The sequence below is a fragment of the Lissotriton vulgaris genome, chromosome 2_1, assembly GCF_964263255.1.
Source record: "Lissotriton vulgaris chromosome 2_1, aLisVul1.2, whole genome shotgun sequence".
NCBI classification, from domain to species: domain Eukaryota; kingdom Metazoa; phylum Chordata; class Amphibia; order Caudata; family Salamandridae; genus Lissotriton; species Lissotriton vulgaris.
In genome coordinates this window covers 455,109,425-455,119,658 of record NC_141687.1, presented here as the reverse complement: position 1 = coordinate 455,119,658, position 10,234 = coordinate 455,109,425, and the positions used below count along the sequence as shown (strand labels likewise).

At 43.8% G+C, this 10,234-nt stretch overlaps 1 pseudogene; it reads right to left on the bottom strand.

Moving 5' to 3' along the window:
- Nucleotides 1-7,238: 7,238 nt before the first annotated feature.
- LOC147730584 (E3 SUMO-protein ligase KIAA1586-like) lies at nt 7,239-8,850 on the bottom strand (annotated as a pseudogene).
- Between the last annotated feature and the right edge of the window lie 1,384 nt (nt 8,851-10,234).

Genomic DNA, 10,234 nt, shown 5'->3' with positions numbered 1-10,234 from the left:
TGATAAGACATTGAAATCTATGAGAACTTTTCTTCACTAGTCCATCCTACCTTTGAATCCCCTACCAAATTGGAGGAACGGGAAAAGATAGCAACTAGCTCCCTAAATAGTTTTGAACTGACCTCGATTGAGGAGGTCGCCAAAGGCCTTGCTGCTGCCAAATCCAGGTCGCCATCAGATCCCTGCCCACCAAAAACTATGGCACTTTTAGGCACGAGCTGTTCGCCTGTAATTCGAGACATAGTCAACCATTCTTTACAAACTGGCACCATCCCTACCATATGGAAGGAGGCGTTTGTGCACCCAATATTAAAAAAACCTACAGCAGAACCCTTTAGTCCTTAGTAATTATCGTCCCATCTCCTTATTACCACTTCTGGGTAAACAACTGGAAAGTATTATCATCCGACAACGGAGTTCTTATCTGGAATACAATCAAATCCTAGATCCATCACAGTCGGATTTCCGGCCAGGTTTCAGCACAGAAACTGTTATTTTGGCTGTGACCGACTCACTCAGGCAGACAATAGATGCAGGAGGCTCAGTAATACTGATTCTCATAGATCTCTCCGCAGCTTTTGATACCATCTCACATTCAAAGCTGGCGGAGAGACTATTCTCCTGTGGTATCCAAGGGACAGCCTTGAAGTGGCTGCAACATTTCTTGACTGAAAGAACTCAAACTGTCATGTTAGGTCCCTACACTTCGGCGAAAATGCATCTCGACAAGGGCATCCCGCAGGGCGACTACCTGAGCCCGACTCTTTTTAATATCTGCATGGCTCCCCTGGCAAGGATAGTCGAGCAGCTGGGTTTTGAGATAATCTCATATGCTGATGATACGCAGCTTATGTTTACCATCGGACCAAACCCAGAGCTAGAGAAAATCTGTTTTGCCATAGGCAAGCACTCCATCCCCAATTGGATGGCAGAAAACTGTCTCCAACTAAACCCAGAAAATACTGAGGTTATGTTAATGGGAAAAGCCGCGGACATGTGGTCGGACGACTGATGGCCTTCTCAACTGGGTACAGCTCCCACTCCCAAACAATCAGTAAAAAATCTGGGTTTAAAAGTGGACCAGGCTCTGACCATGAAGGATCACATCGCGCCTACCACCAATTTGTGCTATTATAGTCTACAACTGCTTCGACTGCTTCGAAATCCTTCCCTACATGCCCACCTCCCATACTTGTCCCCAATAACCAACATCCACATATTATGGAACTTTGTCATATTTCTCTGGCTCAGCCCATAATAACATTCTGGGACTTTGTTACGCTGCTGGGCCAAGTTGATTTCACTGCTCCCCAGCAGAGGAAACAAAGGCCTCACAACACAAAACACAAAAGGAGCAATCAACATTGATAGACTCAATTCCTGCGAAAGGTTTGGGAAAATATTCAGCATCTGACAATTAGCTTGTCACACCTCAGCCCCTTATTCTAAGGAGGAAGCCAGATATCTGGAGTCAACACAGGAGGGTCTCACCTTTGAGGTCTTGGTGGAAAGGCATCAGGCAGGTGTGTCAGCCATGGGCAGAGCTGAGGCCCTTAGATGAGCTCTTGTCGTAGAAAAATTGAAAGTGCCATTTTGGATTGTCCAGAAAGGCTGTGCAGGAGAGTTGGGGTGAAAGGCAATGTTAAGGCAATGGTAATTAGTCATCTGGACTATGGTAATGCTTTGTTGGCAGAAGTGGAGAGACCCTACTGGCTAAACTACAAGTAGTACAGAACACTGCAGCTAGAATGCTCCGAAATCGTCCTGCAGGCTCCCCCTCGATTCCACTGCTTAGGGAACTGCACTGGCTATCAGTGAAAAAGATCCTTTTTTTAAATCTACTCTCTCACATATAACGGCCCCCTCTACTTGCAAAAAAACTTTTAAAATATTCCCCCTGTAGGAAACTCAGATCCAGCCCAATGGGTCTCCTTCAGGTTCCCCGAATTCGCCTGACCCGCACTGGGGGTACAGCCTTCTCATATCTCGCACCAAGATACTGGAATGAAGTCCCCACGGCTCTGTGTAAAATTTCAAGCTACAGCGTTTTTAGGAAACAGCTGAAAGCCTTTTTGTTCTAACTGTCCTACCTATTTCATCCTGGTTCTCTAATCCTCCGAATACTACTTTTTAGGCAGCGCCGAGATGCCCCAGGGTGATTTGAGCGCTTTGGAAAACATTTAACATAACATAACATCTAAGGGCAAAATCAGCCCGAGTTTGTTGAAACCAGCCTAATGGTGTCAGAGATATGATTGTTTAAAGCTCTGTCCCTGAAGAAAACAAAATAAAAAATGACATAGCGCTCAATGGCATTTCCTTTGAAATACTCCAAGGGTGGTCCAACGTTAGTGTCCCCCTTCTCAGAGAGGTAACATTCATGGGACGCTTCTCCATCTGGGGCTCTCCTCTCCCCAAGGCCAGTATGTTAAGAACAAATCAAGCGACATGATCCCTGGGACCCAGGAGTAGGAGGGCCCGTGGGACCTCATCCATCTCTGTCTAGGGGGGTGGGTGCACCTCTCTCTAAAACCTCCTGCTCACTCTGAGGATGGCAGCTCCTGTCAAAAGTGGGGGGCAGACTGGGGCTGCGGGCCTGAGCGAATCCCCTTTAGCCCCCACTGACTAAACTGGGAGGTGTGAGTAGTACCAGACCACCCATGGTATACAAATAGAAATATGGTACAAAGTTGCCTTTCCTCCAGGGCAGCTACTCCTTATATATTGAATCATCTGACATGGAAAAGCTTTTATTGCCCCAATAGTGGGCCAATTTACATATAAGTTGGTTTTTGTGGTGCCCCAAGCAGAGGCAGAGGCATGGGCACCACCAATGTTTGGTTCAGATGCTATGGGGGTCTGCAAGAGTGCACCCATTCCCTCTTAGCACATTAAGGTGAAGTTAACCCTAAGTCTCCTGTGCCCAGGAGACTTTTACCTTAGTTGTAAGCGCTCTCAAAACTGGAGCTTTTGCTCATAGTCCTGGGACTGCAGTGGCAGACTAATACTCGCACAAGTAATGCTGGCTATGTTTTTTAAATGCTTTATTTAAAATGGTAATGTTGATAATATAACATTTACAATTATAATGAATGCTTTCCACTATTGGTACAGAGCTATTGATCTTTAGGGTGGCGAGAATTTGAGTTAATACATGTGGTTGGATTTACTAATGTGGTGACACCATGAGAACGTCAGTGAGCCTGCCATATTTAAAATGATTGCTCATTGCATTGTGTTGTTGCATCTCATATAGGCGGGTGGTATTATGATTATAGGATTATGACCCACTAGGGCTGTAATGTGATATGAAGGTGTCACCAAAGGTATTACTATTTACATATGTGTCATTTAATTCATATTATTTAATAGTGTGTGTAATGAAACATAATGAAGTTGCGCTCCAGCGAATTGGAATTTCTAGCCCACACCACTTAGGCCATGGATTGCTCCGATTTGCTATTTTGAGAGAGTCAACTGCTACAATGGGCAACTTGGCAGCCAGTAAAGATACAAATGCTTGTTCATTACTTGTAAAGGACCCACATCATTCATAACTAATAACTCAATTTCTTACAAGGATGCTAGGGGTATTTCAGTTGAATGAGGTGGTGAAGAGATCTAGGAATTCCTTAATAAAGCCTTGGTTTTGCCCAGGATGCCTGTAGGTGAGAGGGAAAGTGGTGGTTAGAGATGCAAACAATGAGAAATGGCATATCAGCAGCCCCATAGAGTTTCTCATGTTTTGGATACTCATGCTTGGAGCCAGGATCACCACTACCTGCAGTGTGCCATTCCACCATGCACAAAGACAATGTCTGAATTGCAGCCAGTAAATTAAATTTGAAAATGGAAGCACCCAGAACTGTTTACTGGACTCATGACAGTGGAAGAAAACTACTGTCTGGAAAATCATCATAAAGGTGGGCCCCAGAGTATCGGCTTTGCATTTCCATGTCCTTTTTGGCCAGGAAAAGGAGTTCTCCGCAGAGCACTCAAATCGCTGCTGTAGTCCTGGGTTAGTGTCTAAATAATGGCAAGTCTTGTAAAGGTGGGGAAATCTGAGCAACTTCTAGGGAGACGTAGGTCCACTCAGCACCTAGACGCCTACCTGTCTGCTAGGAGAGGGAAGGGGTGTGCCTGAGATTGCAAGATCAACTATTAAGAAGGAGAATTTCAGCCAAGTTTCAAGAGTGTGGAGCATACCAGAGAGCCCACTTATAACCCGAAGTTTAACTGGCTCAAGTCTGAACAGTGAGGGGTCACCTGGACTTTCTGCATGGTTCATGTGGTGAATGCTGTTTCCCTATGGAGAAAGTCCTTTCTCTATACCTCCATCAACTGTGGAGGTAATCTGTACCACTTATGATCTCTGGCTGGAATACAAGCATTTTGAGGGTGGGAAGAGGTCATATTGGACTTTGATAAAGCCCAAAAGCATGCAAGTTTGTGGACATTTTTGGAATTGAAATGCCCCTTGCATGGTAATGAATGTGTTCCCTTACCCTGAGTTCCTCAGTTATGGTTATATCTGGATCCGTGGTAACAATATTTGGTCATGGGAGAACACAAATCATCCATGTGCACCATGACCTATGCCTGTCTCATTGAATGTAGTCTTGCTAAGACCAGGAGGGTGGCCAAAGGGCTGCCTTCAAATGGTGCCTTCACTAGGAGTTAAGTAGTATGAACCGAAAGGATAGCAGCAGACTGTGTTTTAATTTTTAGTGATCGGTAGGGTAGAGTGGTATTTTTATGTGTGCCATGGGAGTGGTAACTTCGGGTCCATTCTGCTAATGTTGCACTGCTGTGTGCTTAACTGACACTTTGCCTGCATTGGGTTGTTTACATGCATAGACGTCTTTGCGTTCCACTTTGGGAGATGCAGGGCTTGCTGGAGGAACATATGGAGGTAGAGGATTCCCCCAGGCAGATTAGTGGATTGCTGCATTCCTGAGAGTGTGGTGGGACATACACTGGAGAATGGAAAGGTATGCTCTTCATGTATTTCAAAAGGGCTCTTTGATTGTAAGCTAGGCCACTGTTCAAAGTGACCTGGACAAATCTTAGGAAGAAGATGGGCCAAAAAAGAATCACAAACATTAGGACTCAAGGCCTTTTGTTAAACCTTTGATTCACATATCACTGGGGCTGAAATACAGGTGTGAACCCCAAGATGGTCCCATGCCATGTGTTTGAGATTTAAGATTTGGAGACGCTCCTGCTGTGCCAGACTGCTTTCTGGAAGAAGGCATAGGAACTTCAATGTGGGCAACCCCCAGAACACAAACCTCAAACACATAAGCACTAAATCACATTTGAGTCTGAAAATGGATTGAAGAAAGTGGAGTTTGAGACTCCCAAATTCTCAAACTGAAGTGGTATATCAGTTTAGAAAAGCACATCATGAGTTCTGCCTCTTTGGATCAGGAATGGGGACTAAGGATCTGCCAGTCTATCTGCTAGGTGAGGAGACATCACCCAGGAAATTCAAGACCAATAGCCCTGGAGCTGCTATATCATCATCGGAACATCAGGAGTACCCCAAGTCTGCCATCAGGAGTCAAGGGTACTTATCACAACAACAAAGGAGCACAGCAGATGCCATGAGACTGCTGCGCTTTGCCGACAGCTAACACCATTGACCTTGACACTAGACTGCTGAACACTTCCGGACTCTCTATCTTGTCTCTATTGGATGCACGTAAGACATAACCTTAGGTGTCAGAGCCAATGGATGGGGCAACCACCCTGACTGTAGTGCTGAGGGAGGTGGGACATATAGATTAAACTAGCTTTGTAGGACTTCCAAGACTGTAATTCTATGGCAGTGCCTAGCTTGGATGTTACTTCAGGAATAACCCAGTTTGTAGTTAGATGAGCAGTATGCTGGGGCCTGCGATGACCATGCTAGAATACAGACAATACGAATAGTATGCTATTATTTGACATGTAATTTCTTTTGCTTTGAGCATGTACAAAAACTACTTTTTATAAAAGCAAGTATTTGGCTGGCCATTCAATTATTGAGCTTTCTGAATGTATGTTGATTTGTGAACTTGTGTTTTCTCTACACCTACATTCTCTCAGTGAAGCCTTGGACAGCTCAACTCCTACTACCCCTGAGACTCAAGTGCAGAAGGGGAACTTGGCCCAGTTGCTCAGAGCCCATAGTAGCCCGGGCCTCTGGACATCAGGAGTAAATTGACTCAAACACCACTGTTGCACCCAGTAGCTCCTACTAGCCCCCAGCCCTCTGAAACGGATTCTGACAGACATTCATAAACGTACACAATAATCCATTATTTTTTGTGGTGACTGCTTACCACACTTTAGGATTTAGTACTGCAATTTCTCTGTACTTACAATACATTTTTACAATAGTAAATCTGTTTACATGTGCCAGGATTTGTTTGTGAATTTCTGAAAGGCATACGTAGGTGTTTCCGATTATAAACATATGTTTAAGTATGAAAATAACTGTTCATTGGGCCCAAAGTAATCTATGCAATGTTTCAAAACACCGCTTCAGATCCAGTGAATTATTAGTAGGAAATGACAGGTCCCTTTGTGCATTGTATTAACTCTCATTCAAGGGAAGAGACAGTTTATGAACCTCATCAATCATATTTACTAGATACGCATCCCTAACTAGTAGTTGATTAGTTAAGTACTCTTTTAGTTCATTGGGCCTTCTTGAGGATGAAAAGGGATCACGTTTGACTTTAATCAGTTGTAAAGACAATAATTGTTTTATCCCTTCTGGCAACTCATGTTCTGAAGACTTCCAATATAGGGCAAAACATGGGAATATCAGACCGTTAGGGCCAGATTTACCAAATCTGGCCCTAACGGTGCAAGGGTATGTGTGTTAGTTTAGCATAGCTTTGTTTTGGAAGGCATACCTTCCAGTACAAAATACTATGCTAAGACAACTATTAAAACGTTCCTACTTTGTATGCGAGCAGTACAGTGGTCGAAGTGGGGACAAAAAAGTAGGGGAACTGTGGGCGGACACTCAGGGTGCGGGAATAAGCAGAGGATTGGATTAGTGGGCGGAGTTGGAGGTGTGACTAAAAATAGCAAAATATACCAATTTTTAGTGCATTTGACATTTCACTGACCAGTTACAGCTTATAACATTATTTAATTCAAACAAACGATACACATGTTTATTTGAGGTTTAATATATAAGTTGTTTATATTTAATTCATTTAAAATGTGGAACATGTTTCCAATCACAGAATATTCCAAATACGCTTATAAGTGGAATCATAAGCCATTTGTCTCCAAGCCATGCAGTTTCTTTCATTGGCACTTCTCCTCCCTTTTTCTAACCATTTCTGAACATAAAATTCAGGTTTAAATTCTATGACAGGAGGCCCCACGATGTTTATGAACATTATAGAAGACTGACGATTTATTGATATTCTGTTCCGCAGTGGTGTGAGCACATCATTCATTACATTAAAGCCCCGTTCACATTCAGCAGTTGAGGAACAAAAGGTGTTTATAATGTGCACTAATGGTTTCAGGCTTTCAGGGATGAAATTTTTATTTTGTTTGTACTCTCTGAAACCAAGGATGTACTGCCTAGTATCAAATACATGCAACCTGCTACAAAGGTTTTGTAATTCTCCCTCACCGTATAAGATGTCTACTGGATCTGGCCAATAAACTGGTTGTAGGAGTTTCATTCTGTGTACTAACTCTTTGTATTCGATTTGGTCATTGTTTGTGGTTGTGCATCTCGAAACATTTGATGCATTAGACATTGTCATCCTTTTTCGCAGGTTATTTGCTAAGCTCCTAAAAAACTGTGCACTATTGATGCTAACACAGCCTTTGTTCTGTTGCAGTCCTACACCATCAAACTGCATCCGTTCAGCAGCATTTAATGCAGTTGTAGCAAAGGGCCCAGGTGCATTAGCCATTGATTCAAACACTAAAATCTGCATCTGTATTGAGCGATCGGCCTCATATATGGTCATATCACGCCGCTGCAGCCTTCTGGATAGGTCACCCAATTCTTGAGAGCATCATATAATATGTCCATATTTTCAACAAACACCAGGGAGGTTAATAAACGGTTTAAACCAGCATATTTCCTCTGCTCAATGTCACTCCTCGTTGAGTCTTTGGAAGATTCCATGAAATGTTTACTAAGTGCTCTGTAGTTATTCCAAACAGCTCTCACAGATCTTTCACTTGAGGACACCCAACGTACATCTAGCACCTTTCCAATTGCCAGAAGTCTTACTTCTACCTCCAGAGCACATTCCCCAAGCTCTCTCTGATTTTTCGGAGAGGCATGGTAGGTGGTATAAAGTTTATCAAAAAAACTTTAAGCTGATTAATGCCTGTGACTTCTTTACAAACATCACCCACAGCAAGCTCCAGCTTGTGGTTAGCACAGTGCCATACACTCAACTGTGGATATTTCAGTTTCAGAAGAGTTGCCACACCGAATTTCCTACCTATCATGTTGGAAGCCCCATCTGTTACAAGCTGAACCAAATGCATTTTTAAATACTCATCAGTAAAACCATGTCTCTGTAAGCATGCAAGTAAGGTATCTAAGATTATATCTGCTGCTGTGCTTGGCAGCTCAACAAGGTCTAAGAAAAAGGTCAGTGGCTCATCGTGTTTATCAATACATGCTCTTACACAGATAATTAGTGTGGTCAATTTACTAACTGTGGTAGATTCATCTATCATGAGGCTTATTTTTGATTCATTCTGCAAGATACAATCAATCAGCCTTGACCTCATTGTAGCAGCAATATGGTCTATTATGTCAGCACAGCGGTGATCTGAATGCAAGACTCTGCCCAAGTCTGCACCATTCATCTTTTTTTTTTTTGGGAAAACCTTTATTGATACTTCAACCAGTTACAAATATGGGCCTACAACCACCAGGGCCGGCCGCTAATCAGTTTCATCACAGCAAGTCAGTTAGGACAAGACTCGGCCTCCCGGGAAGCGAATGTACCACAACTTCAATTAAAACTGGCTATAGAACATACCATGCGAATGACAGGATTCTAAAGGCTCCATTTTACAATATAAAAATAGAAGGATCAGGTGCCATACAATATCACAAAGTCGCATAAAGGGCCGGCAAAATAGTAGGATTTCCACAATTAGATCGATCTCATTTAAGACAGTGGCGCTAAGGCATACAATTCAGGATAAACAAGCATACAATCACAGTTCGCACCAGTTAAGCGCCCGCCCAATGATACTGAAATACCATGAAAAGTATAGGCACAGATAAAAAAGTCGATAATTGACAGAAGAATGGACCCACTACGCTGACCCGAAAAAGGAAGAAGCGAAAGAAAAGGCAAGGAAGGATACGAAAGAGAAAAAAGGCCATAGAAACAATAAGGAAAAAACAAATTCCCCTCCCCCAACCCCCCACCCTGCACCCCTGCAGATGACTAAGGCCTACCCCCCTAGCAGCGTGCCTGTCGCCTCAAATAACTGAACCTCAAATATAGGAAGAACAAAGAGAAAGAAAGAAGAACTAAACCCCTACCCTAAAAGTAGAAATGGAGGAGGGCTATATCGTACGAATTCCCGGTCTCTCCCCACCGCCTTAACAAAGAATCCCCCACAAAGCTGACACAATCGAGCAGACCACAATAGAAAAGTACACCGGAGGAAACTATAAACCCCGCCCGGTCTCCGTTGACCTAGTGAAGCAATCCCGTTACCGATAAAACCATAGTGTGAAACCCCAAAACAACAGTCTCAGCCTTGGCCCCGTCGATCAAAGTTGCTGATTCCCACCGATAAGTAGAGCCCCATCGTCAGATTGTCAAAATATACACAGAAGTTGCCGAAATATGGTCTGTTAGATGGAGAAAGGATGGCAAATCCCAAAGTAGATGGCCGGTTCCAACGATGCCCCTCACCGACTCCAAGGCCAGACACTGTCCCATCCGCCATCTTGATGGACCAGCTGGGAAGGGGGTGCGACACAATCCAACACAGTTCACAGTTCCGACCAAAAGTTTCCAGAATGGGAACAGCAGTTAAATGTTCCGCCGGCTGCGAAACCAAAGATTCCGACCATATAGTTGAAACGCCGATCTCAGCATGTTCGATCAGTTCCACTTCTGTAGGGGCAGGCACAGCTCCAAGCACCGGGTCTAAATGCACCGCTTGGGTGTCTGTCGGGAGTTGAGCTGGCCGCCGGGTACCGGGCAACGAGTCAGGGTCCGGTCTC